At 41.4% G+C, this 18,002-nt stretch overlaps 1 long non-coding RNA gene across 2 annotated transcripts in view; it reads left to right on the forward strand.

Annotated features, from left to right (window-relative positions):
• The window catches only part of LOC146862801 (uncharacterized), an 82,114-nt gene that overhangs the window by 25,459 nt on the left and 38,653 nt on the right, over positions 1 to 18,002 (forward strand). The window lies entirely within an intron of this gene.

An 18,002-nucleotide genomic window follows, 5' to 3' on the forward strand; every position in this document is an offset into this window, starting at 1 on the left:
GGAACTCTCTCATTTCCTCCGACACCAGTTGTACACCATTGTCCGTAATCAACGTGGATGGTATGCCCTCCTTTGAGAATACATCACTCAGGAATTCTACTATGGTTTTGGTGTTGATGTTATACACGAATTTGTGGGTGACCCAATTAGAGTAATAGTCGATGAGTACTAGAATGTACCATTGCTGTGGCCCCTTTGCCTTGACAGGGCCTGTGATGTCGAATCCTAGTTTATCCCACGGAGACTTGGGAATCTCCACAGGACTGAGCGGGGGTCGCCTTGTACATTTGGATTTATCGCTTACCCCACACGCGTAACACTCCTTTACCTTCTCTTCCATGCTTGAATCCATGGCTGGGAACCAATATTCTGCTCTCATCCTTGCCTTGCATAGACTCCTACCCAGGTGTCCCTCGTGGGTTAGGTCTATGATCTGTTTCCTTAACCCCTCCGGGGGAACTATCCTGCCCGCCTTGAGGAGATACTCTCCAGCAATGGACAGCTCATTGCGTACATTCCAAAAAGGTTGTATGTGCTCGGGTAGATTTCCACATCTGTTTGGCCATCCTTTTACCACCCATTTTTTTACCTCCCGGAGTGTATTGTCCTGTTCCATTTGTTCGTCCCATTGTTCTTTCACTATTGCCGGGAGTTTAATTTCCAGGACACTCCCCTGGCCACTGACTCCTTCTTCCCGACTCTCTACTGGGGCTCTGGATAAGAAGTCTGCCACTTTATTCTGTTGTCCTGGTAAATACTTTGTTCTGAAATTGTAGCCCTGCAATCCTAACACCCACTTGGCGATGCGGGGAGTCATGTTTTCTAAGGCCTTGTTATCAAACAAGTTGACCAACGGTTTATGGTCTGTGCATACTTCGAATGGCAAGCCCCAAACGTAGAAGCTGAAATGTTTTATCGCCCAGAACACCGCCAAAGCCTCTTTCTCAATGGTGGAATAGTTTGTTTCGGCTCCGGTCAAGGGCCTTGATGCGAAGGCTACTACTTTCACAGTATCGTCCATCCTCTGCGACAACATGGCCCCCACTCCTTTGCCGCTTGCATCCGTTGTGATTATCGTGTCCTTATTTATATCAAAATTGCCTATAAAGGGTGCAGACACTATGGACTCTTTTATGTTCTCAAAGGCCTGTTCTTGGTCCTTCTCCCACTGAAATGGCGTGTTTTTCTTCAAGATCTCCCTGAGGGGATGTGCTAACATAGCAAAGTTCCTGATGAACCTGGCCATGTATTCGGGTAGGCCCAAGAACGATAGTACTTCTTCCTTACACGATGGAGTGGGAGCCCGTCTTACTGCCTCTACCAGATCAATTTTGGGCTTTATCCCCTCCTCCGAGATGGTGTGCCCTAAGTAGTCCACAGAGGTGACTCCCACCCTGCATTTGCTCTCTTTCGTGGTGAAGCCTACTTCCTTTAGCTTTGTGAGTACTTTTTTTGCATTCTCGTTGTGCTCTATGTCGCTCGACCCATAGATCAATATGTCGTCCTGGAAACACATGGACTTAGGGCAATGTTTCAATACATGTTGCATTGCTCTCTGAAACGCTGATGCTGCTGACGCCAGCCCAAACGGCATCCTCAAGAATTTATAATTGCCGAAAGGGGTGGTGAAGGCGGTCAATGGTTGAGACTCTGGATGCAGCGTGATCTGGTGGTAGGCTGATGATAGATCGAGCACGCTAAACAACTTTGCACCCTGCAAGGTGCTCAACATTTTGTGTATCCTTGGTAGAGGATGCCTGTCCACCACTATGTTGGCATTCAACGCCCTCAAGTCCACACATAGTCTGATGCTCTTGCCTCCATCCTTACTCGTTATAACAATGGGCGCCAACCAAGCTGAGCACTCTATCTCTTGTATGACCCCTTGTTCCACCAATTTCTCTAGTTCCATTTTTAAAGGTTCCCTCATCAATAGAGGAATTGAGCGTGTTTTGTGCACCACAGGTGTTGCTCCTTCCCTGAGCTCTATTTTGTGCATGTAATTTTTGAGTACTCCCAGATTCTCATTAAACACTTCTGGAAACTCTTTCACCAGATCTGAGCCTGCTCCTGGAGGGTCTATGAGAAGTACCTGCTCCTGATTGTTAGGATCCAGCTTTATCTCCAACTCCTTCTGGTGTTTCCACCCTAAAAGACTTGAGCCCTCCCTGGTTACATATACCTTCCCCACTGTGTGTCTGTTTTTGAAGGCAATCCTCATTCTCACCATCCCTTCCAATGGGATGGGCATTCTATTATAACCTGTTGGCGCTATATCAGCTGTCTCTAGCCTGATGTTATGCTTAGCAAATTTCTCATTGAACACCTTCTTGTCTACCAGGGTAAATGGGGAGCACGAGTCAGCGTACACTTTGAACATCTCTCCATCCAGGCTTATCTCACATGTGGGGTACTGTGTTTTATCCTCCGTACACTCATCCTCTACTTGGCAAATAAAACTTTTCTCCTCCCCCACCTCTTCATCTTTGTGTTCTACCATGTGCACCTTCACACTACCTACATTGCACGCTTTAGCAAAGTGACCCTTTCTGTTGCATCTCCTACATACTACATTCCTTGCAGGACACCGCCAATTGTTGGCCAGATGATTGTGGTTCCCACATCTAAAACATTTAAAACCTTCCGTCCTATTACTCACACTCTCTTTTTGCTTGTTCTCCACTTTGCATACTGTTTCCTCTTTACTAGTCTCTTTATTCGTGACTTTCTCTTTACTTTCTTCGGACACCTTCATCTCTCTCATACATAGCGCTGTGTGTTCCAGCCCTTTAGCTATGCTTATCGCTTCCTCCAGATCAGGATTCCTAGTGAGCAATTCCTCCTGTACCTTCTCCTCATTAGTGCATCTCACTAACTGGTCCCTGATAAGGGAATCTGTAAGCGCCCCAAACTCGCAAGTTGCTGCCATGCCTCTCAACACTGCTATGTACGAGGATACTTTCTCCTCCTTCCTTTGTGCTCTTTTGAAAAATTTGTGCCTTTCTAGAACCACATTGATTTTTACTTTAAAATGTGCCTCTAATTTCCGTAAAGTGTAATCATACACATCAACCCCTTCTTCTTCTTCAGGAACCTCATCATCCACTAATCTTCCCGTTATATCCTCAAAAATTTTCCTACCATGTGTTCCTAAATTATGTAAGAGAATGTGTTGCTTCCTTAAGTTTGAGAAGTTCCCACCCCCGATGGCTATCAGGTAGGACTTAAAAATACCTTCCCATCTTTTCCAGGGGATTTCTGGTTCCCCTAACTCATTCAGAAATGGTGGAGGTTGGCTCATTCCTGCTCCTGCCATATTTCAAAGGATATGCACCAATCCCTGAGCTTTATCCACAAAGCCTGAGCCCCCCACTACAGGTGCAGAGTGCTACCCCAGGAATTATGTGAAAATACGTCAAATGGTGCCCCTTTCTATCTCTACCTGCTTGGCCCTCTGGTACGTTAGGAGGGGTGGCAGGGTAAAGCTTGTGACCACCTACTTCTCCTTCCTGTGCACTCCCGACTGCTGTTTACCGCAAAAATCTTCTACCCATGGCCCTAGTATCAACAGTTCAATACCATTTGCAGTTTTCCCTGCAGCACAACACTCCCTCTGTCCAGTCCCCTTTCTATTTTCTTCAAGAGGATTTCCCAGAGCCCCCTCGGTGTAGCATAGGCGCTCTGGGCTGAGAACTTCCTGTCGAGCCGTGAGGAGAACACTTCTCTGTGAGGACCGTTGCCTTAAACTATTCCCGTTGCTCTGAGGGAGGAGGTATTAAGAGGAAGTGGCTGTAAACACCTCGAATAGGCAGTCTGGGAGGCGGCCACCGTAAATACTCTGTGAGAAGCTTTCCGAGGGATTCCTGACAGGAACTCACCGTCACCGACGCTCCGCTGCGATGCCAGCGATGTTCCCCTCTTAACCGACTCAGCTTAGACTCAACTCCCGGTGCTGCACTCGACAAAGCCTGTGGATGACGGGTCCTCCTCACCAGTCCGATGCAAATGCGCATTAACACATCCTTCAAAGCAGTAAGGGAGACGCGTTGCCAACCCCGCCTCCTCACCGCTGACCAACGCCTGAGGCTCCGCTCGCAGATCAATGGCACCGAGCGTGTTATCTCCCCGTCTCCTTGGCCAGCTATTCCAGGATTCCTCTCTTCCTGGAAACAAACGGACGCTTCTCGCTGGATCCCCAGAGCTTCGCCGCAGCCGCCAGGTTTCTAAATTCTCCGTCAGATCAGCTGCTTACACTGCGCACTTCTACTGCCTCAGATTACGCACCGCTTCTATTGTGGAACCAAATGGTGGCAGCGATTAAGTGAAAACAGCAACACCTCTCGCAGCTATAGCGTCGCCTCGAAGTCCCAGCAAGCAGCAATAATTACAGGGAAGGGTGCTTCGCTGTCCCTGCCACAGCCGCTGTCATCCTCGTCGCCAGAATGAAGTGATGAAGCAACTCAGGTAAGTGTAAACTTCTTTATTCAGTAAAAACGTACTAGCACCCTCAGCTTGCTGGTTATCTCTCTCTGGTGAAGGCAGCCTGTCAACATTCCAAAGCTGCCTTCACAGCAACGTTCCAAGACATACCATTACAGAGGTGTGAGGGAGGGGGGTGCGGAACATACCAAGTGGCAACTTACAACAGAATCCTTCTGTTGCTATGCCTTAGACTGTAATATGTCCCCATTTCAGTCCTATTTGTGGGCAGATTTAGTGATTGAGGCAACCTGTTGAGGATGTCTCAAGCACGAGAAGTGCATGTGGCATAGTTTTGTGAAATCTAACACTTCTTTATATATAAGAACCTGTCAGAACCCCTTTCAGAGGGCAACGGGGGACGCAGCAGCTACTGGGCCAAACCGTGGGGGTAGAGGCCTTTTACTCCTGATGTCCAGGGCCGGGCCTACTATGGATCCTGAGTAATTGGGCCAACTACCCCCTCTGCACTTGACTCTCAGGTTTGTGTTTTCCAAGCAGTCCAAGGCTCCCTCAGGGGGCAGGTGTCGATACAGATTAGTGAACACGGGCTCAGAACTCAAAATGCGCAAAGCAGTAGCAGTAAACATTGTCCAGCAAAATACTGATTTTTATAACAAAAGAGAAGTATTTTATTTCTACCGCTACCCACACATAGGGAGAATATGGCATACACACACGATTTATACAGTCCTTAGTGTCTATCAATCCTTGTGTTAGCAATCATGGTTATTCCCCCATTCACTACTGGTAACATCCAGGGTATGCCCAACTAGTAGTGCAAGTCTCAAGAGTTCACTACAGCTTTATGTTAAAGTCAATAGTGTTCCAGCGCATTTATGCTTAATTTAACAGCAAATTCACCCGGATCGTTAGGCCTGAATCAAGTCTTACCTTCTCTTGCAGAAATTAATGATTCAAGTTTGGACTGTGCCCTGTCAGTGGGCACTCGCAGGGGCTCCAGTCAAGTCAGGTGAGTTGCTTGCATGCGGACTCTGCAAGTGTTCACACATTCCTGATGGGGAGGAAGGTTACGACCATCCTGTTCTTGGTCCCACTTGGGAGACAGTGTTTTTAAGGTGTGCCTCACTCATCCAACTGGGGTTGAACCCGTCGCAGTCCTTGTTGCTCCTGGTGACCTAAGGATCACCACCGATCGCTTTCCACGAGCTGTCGCCCGATCAACACAGCAAAGTTATCCATGGCAGGCCCACCTGAAATACGGGGTTGCAGCACAACGCTGCGGCCCTTACTGCACTGCAGTATTTCACCTCGGCTGCCCCTCCTGGCATATGGGCTTACTGTACTGCTATCACACATGACTTCGCTCTCACAGCATGGCAGTCTTTACCAGGGTGGCCCATTCTGCCATATGGGGTTACTGCACCACTACTGTGCAAGTCTTCGGCTCTGATGCAGCGGAAGCGGTGTTTTTTAAAAATCATTTTACATCCCACACCAATCACTAGAAAACTAACAGGAACGTAACTCTAATGACGGGCCCATAAGTCATTGTTATTCAGTTAGCAGTATCAAATGTCCTCCGATGGATCTTTGGTAGAGCTAAAAGGGACTAAGTAAGGAAAGTCGGCGAGCTATTCCCTCACGACGACCTAAAATGAAGGAATAAGCTATACATCAATAAACAACAGATATGTGTCAAAATAACTCGTAACTCATGAATAAAGACAACACTATTCTTTTCTATATATTTTCTCTTTGTTATTCAAAATATGAATAGTCAATCATAAGTACAAAATAGTATATCATCGCTTAGTTCTCAATGTTACAGGTTAATTCCACACAACAAGCATAACAGGTTGAATATTTAAAAATTTCAAACATCAGGTATAGAGGAGAGAGAAAGAGAGAAAAAACATCAGCCTGACACAGTTCACTTACGAACCTCTCAAAACAAACTACTAATGCACAGCGTGCAATTAGTCAGAAAAACTAGCCCCATGGCCGTTCGGGTATAGCACGAGCAACATCACCAGTCGATGATTTGCAAAGTCTTTAGGAAAGTCTCTTAAGATTTCGCAGGTTACACCAGCCAGATTGATCAGGAATCAGCTCAGCATACAGCATACCACAAACGCAGGGACAGGTCACCAATCTTGTGAACGAGCCTAAGAACACTTTCCCACAGTCAACTTTTATAGTACAGTTTTTCTTTATCTCTGATAAAATGGTTCTAGTACAACTCTCTACAAGCCTCTCCATTGGTCAATGACTATAAGAAGACGATCTCCTGACATTGACTTTACAAATATTCTCTAAGCATGCTTTGTCTAAAAATTGTATAACTTCCTAGAGAGGAAGAGGAAGAACTACAGATACATTTGTATAAACATGTTGAAACAGTTTCATTTGAGTCTACTACATCCCTCGCTTAGACAGGAAAGAACCTATAAAGTTTCTTTATAAATGAACTAATATCTACAGTCTAAGGAAACATTTGAAACATTACAAGGACAGGAGCACGGAAGCACATCCCCTAGTATTCCTAAGACCTACATTATTTTAGTAAAATTGAGAATTATTTCTAAAGCTTAAATAAACTTTCACGAAGAATGAAGCATTTCTTCTGTGACTAAAGCACGTTTCTGCAGTTCAGGAGACATAACATCATTCAATTAGACAAACAGGATAAATTTCATTTATCGTCAATTTAACAATCGTCCTCACTTTCTTAATGAATACTTCCATGATCTAACACGATCTAGTTCATGTTATTTATTTTTCAGATAGGAAAAGTCATCTGTCGAGTCTAACTGCACATTTTGTGTTGTTCATTTTAATAATGCATGTTTAGGGTTTTGTGTTCAAACATTAGTCCTTTTTAAAAACATAGACACGGGTGGATTTCACTGAGCAGATTTTATTTGCAAAAATCATGCTTCCTCAACACCCCATCTGATTTTTTTTTTTGTAAAACATTTTTTATTGGCATTTATAAACAGTTATACACGTAGGCACAGGCAATAGCGCCATTATCATATAGGCTTCCATATCAGGAGCGCCCAGTCACATCCCTTTCGGTCTCTCAGTCTCGTGGGCCCTCGGGCTACTCGCCTCTACCCTGAGTTGGGCTGCAGGTATGTGTCCGGGACCAGCCTCTGGGTATGCCCTACTGGAGCGCGCAGTGATCGCCTCGCTGCTTGGGGGCCGTGAAATGTGAGTAATCTCCTGTAAGGGGTGTCGTAGAGGCTATAGGGTTGCAGGCATTAACTAACCGTCAACTAACTGGGGACAGGGAAACTAGGGAAAAGGGGTGCACTATGTCGCATATCAGGAATACTTGTAGCTGTGCGCCTGAGAGCTGGACCATCGTGTGGGATAAAGTCGGGGTGGTCACGGATGCGGAGGAGGGAAGGGACTCAACACCCCATCTGATGGTATCTCAGACCATCACATTAACCCATATCAGATTACCATCTGATAAAAAAAATTCAGATTGCAGTCTTCAAAGCATCGTAATACACACACTTTTGGTCTTCCATTTCAATATCCTCTCATTTCCTTTTTCTTGCTCTATATTTCACATCCTTGGTTTTACCTTTGCAACATTTATAAAAAAAGAATATTCTTTAGTATGCCAGCAGCAACAGCAACTATTGGAGTTAGTATCCTTCCTAATAAGCTGTTAGTAAAGGTTGGAAGAGAAACCCTTACCAAGTTTCTCCAAGCACCGTCAAGCTTCAGTTTTGCTAAGTCATCATGTAAATAAGTAATTACTGATAAATCCTTCGAGATCTCTGCTCTTATCAGGAATATATGTGCAACATTGTTGAATTTTCAACATACTACAGATTCAGCCTTCTTTGGCCAATAATACGTATTAGGCAAATCTATTTTGCAAAACCATGGTTCTCAAAGCAACCATTTCAGTATCAATCATCAAAAACCCACCAGCAGTATCTGTTGATAAACGGTCAACCACTGTAGATAATTTTCTTATTTTCTGTGAATTTAGAATCACTTCTACTGAAGGTATCAATGCTCCAACTATATCTCTCACAATATCTACAGCACTCAAACCCCTTTTCCTCTGTGTTAGTTTTCTTTCATTGGTTCCATGTTCATCACCAACGTGATACATTTTTGGGAAAACTATACCCATATAACAACACCTATACCAATGTGGTGGCAACCTATAATAGGCATTCTTACCACACACGAAATAATCCCCAGAGAAAACTGGATCAGTACCACCCCTTAATCCCCAACCCCCTGTAATTAGGAAGGTATGCTCACATTCACTAGAACCAATGAAATGATTATTATATTCTGTTTTCTGCCTTAGTAAGCAAAACTTTCCTCTATGAGGCCAGTCCTGAGTCATTGCAGCATAAATCTCACCCTTTATATAATTACTCTCTTTATGTGCCCACGGTGGTTCTGTACTTTTCTGCTCTGCAGCCCTTTGTTTAAACTCTCTTCGTCTATCTTCTACTGTATTGATACATTTTATTTCTACACTATGCAATTTAAAAGTCAAATTATTTCGGTGTGCATATACTGTATCTATTGTTTTAGTAGTATGAAAAAAACCTCCCAAATACTCTGCATTTCTTGCACTATAAATTATATTCATATTCTTTCTAATTGGAAATTCTGGAAATGCTATATAAAAATTAGATTAATAGTACAAAAATACCTCTTTACCATAGAACAAACTGGTTAGTACACTACATGAGATACCAAATGTTGAAGGAAGGTGGTGATATGTCACTCCTTCTGACACAGACATGGGTAGTTGCATGCACACATAACAATCTCTCGCATCCATAGTGTCCACATACTCATAAAGAGGTTTAGTAAAAAACATTCAGTGAGAAATCGTTCTTTGATTTGTCCAGGTGTAAAACATTTCCTGTTATTCCTCAATATTAGTCTCTGGATTTTCTTTCAGATCACTTTTAACATCTAAAGTTGCATATTCATTATTGTTAGTAGTATTAACTATATTAATAAACAGAAAATGTGGTACTACAAATTGTAATGCTAACTAAACAAACATAGTTAATAAAACACATAATATAAAACTATTATTAAGACTTCTTTGACTAAATAGGCCATGATTCTGTTTATCAGTCTCAGTTTTTATTCTATCCATTCTAAAAAATTGAAAATTAAGTCAAAAATCAAAACTTTAATCAACATTTACTCAACTTAATTTTGTTAGACTAGTTTTAGGCTGTGCACCCCACTCTTTTAGAGCCTTAAACTCACCAATACTTCTTTGTCTTCTTCAGAGCTTCCAACTCTCCAATACTTATTTTTCTTCTTCTTCAGAACTTCATTTATTTTCATAAATCTCCTCTCTCTTTTTCTGCAAACTCTTCAAATTCATTAGTTCATTTAGGGTGGTTCATATGAATCATTTCCTTTTGAACAGACCTCAAAAAATTATTTTTCCCAATCATTCGTTGAAGCAGCAGCCAAATATGTCCATTCCGATGCTGTGTACTTTTAGCTTGGTACTTTTATTCTTTTTGTTCTTTGTGCAAGATTTTCTTCTTCTTCTTGTTCACTTTGCTCAGATTGGCTAGATATTTCAATTGCTGTCTCTGGAATCTTTTCATTTACTGTGTATCTTAGTCTTTTTACTCCCTTTGGCCACTTATCACCTTTCTTTGTCCTTTTTCCATTCACATTTTCAATTTCACTTGGAATTTTCTCAGTGCTATCTTTTGATGAATCCCCTTTTCTCTTTCCTTGATGCTAAAAGGGATCACTTCATTTCTAGCATTAACAATGACAACATCATTTTCATTAGTCCCAGTAACTTGTGCCCACTCTACTTGATTCTCAACTCGCTCTGGAACGTTTCTTTGTTCTCGTCTTTCTTCTTCAGCAAGTTCTTCACTTTCAAGTGGACTTGGGACTCTTCCGGTGTGACTAGTATGAATCCAATTCAGCAAGCCACCACACTTAACAGCTGTTGTCGTCACCAGTATTACTTGGTAGGGACCATGCCATCGAGGTTCTAGGCAAGCCTTTCTCATGTGCTTTTTGACTCGCACACACTCGCCAGGACACAGATCATGACCCTGTTCTTGCTGTATTGTTGTTGCAACTTCTCCAACCTGGTGAGACACAGAGCGCACCACATCAGCCAATCCTTTGCAATAATCCAGTACCAAATCATCAGTAATGTTCATCAGTTGATTTGCTAGGACTTTCGGCTGTCTCATAGCCCTGCCCATCACAATTTTATGTGGGGACAGTCCTGTTCTTCTGTCTGGAATACTGCATCATGCCATTTCAGTGTTTTTGATGCACAAACCTTAGCCAATCTAGATTTTATTGTGCCGTTCATTTGTTCAACTACACCTGAAGCCTCAAGTCGATAGGCACAGTGCAACTTCTGCTCAATCTGTAATGCTGCACAAATCATCCGAATTATTTCATTCTTAAATTGAGTTCCTCTATCTGATTCCAACGAGACTGGAAAACCAAATCTAGGAATAATCTCTTTGAGAAGCAATTTTACAACTGTTAGACTGTCAATACATCTTGTTGGATATGCCTCAATCCAACGTGAAAACAGACAAACAACCACAAGGACATATATTATTACCTTGACAAGGAGGCATTTCAATAAAATCTAATTACATAATGGGAAATGGACCTACTGCTTTGCAAATCCATTCCACACTAACTACTGAGACGTTCTACAATAACCCTGAACTTAGGGTTAAACCACACTTGACGAAATAATATGATCAGGGCATTCCTACCTATGTGTGTTGGTCCATGGTAGACCCTTGCCATCTGTGACAACTGACTATCTGGCATTACTGGTCTTCCATCAGTATAGATCCACACTTCATCATCTGATCTGCGTGTGCATCCCGATTTCATCCACCCATCTTTCTCTGTATCACTTGCTTCCTCTTGTAATTCCCTTACTTCATCCCATGTTTCAACAGATGAAAACATCTACCTGCATTCTGTTTGGTCAATTTGTTAATTTGTCTGTTGTTCCACAATAATCGAATATGAATTTAGAGCACAAAATTGTGCAATTTCATCCGCATAGCGGTTACCCAGTCTGATATACTCATAACCGGATATGTGCGCTGAACATTTCACCACCCTAATTTGTGCCAGCAAATGTAGTGCTATCAGTAGATCCTTTACTCACTCTCTGTTTTGGATTGGTGAACCCGAAGAGGTCAAGTATCCACGTTGAGACCACAACTTCCCAAAATCATGAACAACCCTGAAGCCATATTGGCTATCGGTGTATATTGTTACTCTCATTTGTTTTGCTCTGCAACAAGCTTTAGTCAGAGCTATTAACTCTGCCACTTGTGCTGAACTCACTCCTTTCAACCATGATGCTTCAATCACATTTGAAACTGTTCAAATTGCATACTCAGCTCGCAAACATCCTTCTGAATCTCTCAGACATGATCCATCTGCAAACAGAACAACATCAGCCTCAGGCAATGGTGTATCTTTGATATCAGGCCTTGGCTTTGTACACAACTCAGTCACATCCAGACAATCATGACCGGCTTCATCCAGAACCACTTCACAGCCTGGAGTAGGTAACAAAGTAGCTGGATTCAAACTTGTACATCTTGCTACTGTTACATTTTCTGCATCCAATATCACTCGCTCATAATTTGTTAACCCACTGCTTGTAAGATGCTGTGTGCGAGTTCGCGTTAGCAAAGTTTCAACTGAATGTTGCACATACACTTTCAAAGGGTGTCCCATTACAATCGACTCACTCTGTTCAAGACTCACACATGTTGCAGCAACTACTGCTTTTAAACATCCAGTAATGCTGCAGCGACTGGGTCCAATGTAGCAAAAAAATATGCTACTGGTCTCCTTGCTGTTCCGTGTGTTTGCGTTACAACTGACAGTGCGCAACCATCATGTTCATTGCAAAATAACACAAATTCCTTCTTGAAATCTGGCATTCCCCATGGTGGTGCTCGACACAAGCTGTCTCGCAACTCTGGGAATGTTTTTTCATGCATTTTTCATCAAGATGTATTGGGTCAGTCAATCTTTATGTGTCAATCTCTGTAACGGCTTAGCAATCAGTAAAAAATTTATAATCCACTGCCTGCAATATCCAACTATTCCCAAAAACATTCGAACTTCTTTCTGCGTTTTTGGCAGATTCATTCGCATAATAGCATTGATCCGATCTTGAGAGACTTTCCAAATTCCTTTTTCAATGATATGTCCCCAAATATAGGAATTATTTTTTACAAAACTGCAATTTTGCTGGTGACACTTTATGCCCACCTACTGCCAAATGGTTCAGTAGACCAATTGTATCTGTCACACAATCATCTTCTGTTTCGGATGCAACCAATAAATCTTTAATTTACTGAACTAGAACTGAATCTTTAGGCATTATTAATGACTCCAAACATTTCTTCAATATCTGATTGAAGATTGAAGGACTCTCTGTATACCCTTGATGAACTCGACACCATGCCAAAATACGGGTTCTGAACTGGAAGGCAAAGAAATATTGGCTATCCGGATGCAAAGGTTTCGAGAAAAATGCTTGACACAGATTGATCACTGAAAACCATTCTGCATCACATGGGATTTGACATAGGATCACAGCTGATTTTGGTACAATCGGACAACAAGGTATAACAATTTGGTTTACCTTTCTCAGGTCCGGTACAATCCTTTATCCCCATTTGGTTTGCGAATTCCCATTTTAGGTGAATTGCACGGGCTCCCTAGAATCTCTTTCTGTATTCCCTGTTCAATCAGCATGCCTATTACAGGTGTTGCCCCTGCAATTGTCTCAGGACTCATTTTGTACGGTGGTATTCTTGCAAATTTTGCATTAGGTTTTACTGTAATTTGAATTGGAGCAACTCCTTTCATCAATCCAATGTCTTTCCCTGAAAACTCCGATACATCCGACAGCACCGCATCTTTCAATTCAACTGGTAAATCATTCGCTGTAAACAATGGATACAATTCATTCACCTCTGTTCCCTGGCTCAACAACTTAAAAATGACATCTTCGTCTTTCATATGAAAAGCTGTTCCATCTGCGGTACAATAAATGGAACAATTCATCTAGCATAACAGGTCCCTTCCTAACAAATTAACTGGACTTGAATCACACACAACAAATTTGTGTAGTTCTTGAAAATTGCCAATTTGTACTTTCATTGGTTTAGTTATTGGCGTTTTAATCAATTTGTTTGAAACTGCTACAATTTGGATATTTTCACCCCGAGAGGGAGAGTTTGGTAGTAGGTTTGGTATTGGTATTTGGTATTTCCACAGTTCTCACAGTGGAATGGGTAGCACCACTATCTACGAGGAAAGTAATAGCATTACCATCAACCTCGCAATCCACATATGGACCTGACTGATCTACCTCTAGACATGGACCAAGAATGCTCTCTTCCTTCCCCCTTAGGCACCGTCATTTTGATTAATCTGAATCATTTTCCTCTGTTTGCATAAAATATTATATAGTCACCTGCACAGTTGAATTTACTTGACCATTAGCATGAAAAGCAGCATTCGCATTGTATCTTTGCACTTGACCATTCACATTCTGATTTGTCATTGGAGCTTGCGGTACTTGCAAACCCTGTCCTCTATTATTTGATACCTGTACTTGTGGATTTTGATATTGCATCTGATTCATCTGTACCTGGTAACTCTGATTCTGCATCTGCATCTGATTCGGATCATATGTTTCAGACTCTCCTGTATTATTCAACAAACTTCTACACTTGTGTCACCAATGTCCAAATTTACCGCAAACACGACAAGGGAATTTTTTTTTCAACTCTTCTTTATCTCCGAAATTACCTCTACCTCTTCCTTGACCCATTGGGATTATTTGCGTCACAATATCACCATTCGAAACTACACCTTTCATACCAGTTGTAGTCTGACCATTACCTTGATAAACATCTGTCGGATCAACACTCAAGTATCCTCCTTTCTTCACTGCTTTCATTTGTGCTACCATTAATTTCAACGTTTCATGCCTCATTTCTATGTCATCCCCATAATACTTCGCATAACGAAGTATCTCGTCAATCAACTTATTTTGCCAACAAATCAAATGTTGCTGAATCATGGCACTTATTTCTGGTCTCAATCCATAAACAAACCTATACACAAAATGTCCCATGTCCTTTTCGGTAATATTCTCAATTCCACTGAATTGCTTAAACACCTGAAGAAGTCTTTCATAATATGCATGCACTGATTCTTTCAACTCCTGAGTTGTTCTATCAATCATCGCCCAATCTGTTTCTTTTGGAGAAATCTACTCTTTCAAATACGTAATGACCTGGTTATATTTTTTCATAACTTCTGAAGGTGCTCCTGTTTTAGGATCTCTATGATATTCCTTTTTCGGCCAATCCACAGCAATTTTACACTCAACCCATAAATCTGTTGGAACCCCAATATCAAAAAGACCTTCCAAATCACTCCACCAAACCTCTGAGACTTTCACAAATCTTTCTACTTCTCTGTACCATTCAACAGGTTTCTCTCTCAATTTAGGAAAATCATTCATAAATGACAATATATCCTGTCTTGACCAGGGAACGTGAACAAAACCCCCTCCAGGTCCCTCTCTCATTGGATATACTGTAACAGCGTCCGATGGTGCTGTTTGTTTTTCTGTTTCTCTCACAGGATACAACGGTAAAGCAACATTTGCTTTAGCACTCTCATCTTCTTTCTTTTTAGCCCATCTTCCTTTTCATCTATCTAATTCTCCCCAACGTCTCAATGTACTAATTAATTCTTTATTCTGCAATCGTTTCCCTGAAACATTGAGATTTTCCAAATCCTTGTCAGTAAAATCTGATCTATATGTCTGTGCAACTTCAGCAAAAGACTCATGTAGATTTCTCACTTTCCTCCGAATATGTTTACACAAAAATAATAGCTCATCTTCCTGATATTTTCTCCATCTTTCTGGACTAATTGTACCTGCAATTATTTCTTCCAAATCTCTTTTTAATTTGCTCACATCTATGTAAGCATCTTTATTTTGCCTACTGCAACCAGGAGCTATTTCTCTGATCCAATCATCTAATTCGTTTGGCGATGGACCTAATGATCTCTGTACATCTTTACCTGTCTCACTTATCGGTCTACTAGGTATCTGTGAATTCGGTCTTCTTTCAACTTGAATTAATTTCTTGGGGTCAAGATTTAGAACTCTTTTTGGGGTTTCATTCCTTTCTGAAATATCAACCAATTGTCCCACTTGTCCCATGGCTACGCTCACATTTGTACCACTATTTTCATTTGTTCTCTCATTAATTCTAGTTGTCTCTCTAAGAACCGAATGAGGATGTTCATTACTCCTCTCCAGAACAGTTAATGCATACACTCTGGTAAGTCCTAGTCCATCATTATATAATGGAAGTATTGGACCAATTGTCACTGGTTCTGACAAAACATCTGGATTCTTTATTATTTTCATTATATCTGACTCTTCTCTATTCACATTTTGAAATTGTCTTACACCTTCAGACGATATATTTATGGGCTCTTCAATTTGAATTAAAGGTGCAACACTCGTATTAATCTGTTCTTCCTGATATGATGGAGGCCTATTTATTAACAATTAATTCAGGAAAGCTTCATCAATCTCAACTGTACTACTTATTAAATCTGTATCTTTATCTTGAGGCTCAGCATTTTTCTTTTTCTCTTTGGATTTTCCCCCTTCACTCTTTCAGCTTCTCTAACTGGAAACATTCTAGTCCGTTCAACATTTCTTCTCAACATCTTCTTACGGGCATTCCATTTTGCTTCAGAATATCTACTCACTGTATTACATCTATTCCGCTGTCTGTCTCTTTCTATTTTATATTCTTCGTACCCCACTCTTCAAGAGCTTCGCATTGCATAGGTCTTAGATTTGGACTCAAATTATTCATTCGTCTTCTCAAATTTTTTAACATCCTAGTATTAAAGGTACCATTCTCTGGGAAAGCCAAACTACCATCCTGTTCTGTATATTTCATCCAATTTTCTAACCAGGTACAAGTATGATAACCCTTTTCTAATGCCATGAATGATGCGGTCGACCTTCAAGAGCCATAGGAATTCCTTCTCTAATTGGTATCGGTTCATCTTTGCTAAACACATTTTTCAACAATTTTATTATCTTCATGATTCTTTACTAACTGTAAGTTCGTATTAGTAAGTAAATCTAAAAAAAATGTCTTCCGTGTTATATTCTCTGCTTCCAATCAAAATTATTTACGCTTATCCAGTCATAGCACGACTCCCACTAACAAGCGTATAGCAGCGCAGCATCTTGGTGACGTTTTCTCACCAACTGACCAATACCAGTGTGGCACTTTGTTACATCAGTATTACTCCTTCTAGTGAGCCCTCCCTTTACAAAATCAGCGTCAATGTCTTTTCAAGTCTTTGACTAACAAAACAAACTACACAAAGACAGCTTGTCTGCTCCACTAAAAGAAATACGAAAGTATTTTCATGTACTCTAAGGCAGTGTTTCCCAAACTGTGGTCCGCGGACGCCCAGGGGTCCCTGACACATTCCTAGGGGTCCGCAGGCAGCAGTTTTGAAAGCACTGCAAAGTATCTTGTTTAATTAGCAGTTTTCAAAGAACAAATAAAAGTGTCAAGATAACACCAGTGATTAATGTCCCTGCTGGAGAGAGATGAGAGTTTTGTCCAGTGGCAGCTTTGATTTATCTAATGTAGCACAGAGGGTTAATATGCCTACTGCAAAGAACGTGTACCATGCATTTTAAAAAACAGTATTTTATATGCGTATTTGTTACTGTGCAGTTCATAAGTGACAATCGTAATCTAGCACAGTGACCTATAAACTATCAAACAGCTGCTTGCAAACTGCAAGGTACAAGTTAGTGACTTATGTTTTTTCCCAATCTTTCATTATCCTGATGCTGTTAAAAAGGTTTATTTGGGTGGAAATACATTTTTATTGTTAAAGTCAATGCTAACCACTGTGTTATGTTCTGAATGCTGAGTGTGTGCTTCTCCAGACCAAGCACTCTTTAAAAATGCCTGCTAGTATGAATGACATGTGAATTCTACACCTTGTAGCCCCCTTTGCTTTATGTAACATTTTCTAAACACTGATTTACACTTAGGATTCACTGTCCCTATATGTGTGTGATGTAAAGTGCTCTGACATCCTACAATGGTATGAGAGATGCTATAAAAAATGAAATACATGTGACAGAGGGGCTATGGGAGATGAGAAGCACTGTTGGAGGGTGATAGTGGGGGAATCATTGAAGACCCCCCAGAAAGATTGTCGTATTCTGGTGCATAGTCAGGTCTTCATTTACTATTCTTTAGAAGCTAATACAATTCAATATATAATGATAAATGTGTTGTAGACTGCACCATTGTTTCGTTAATGTTTTGGGGGGAGAGCCTCCCAAAGACCCCTTTGTAGTGGTCAGGCTCACTCACTGCACTTGGTGTGTGCCGTATGGGTACTGGTCTGAAATCATTTGCCAGGGCTGC

The sequence above is a fragment of the Triturus cristatus genome, chromosome 2_2 (genome assembly GCF_964204655.1).
Source record: "Triturus cristatus chromosome 2_2, aTriCri1.1, whole genome shotgun sequence".
Taxonomy (NCBI): Eukaryota; Metazoa; Chordata; class Amphibia; order Caudata; family Salamandridae; genus Triturus; species Triturus cristatus.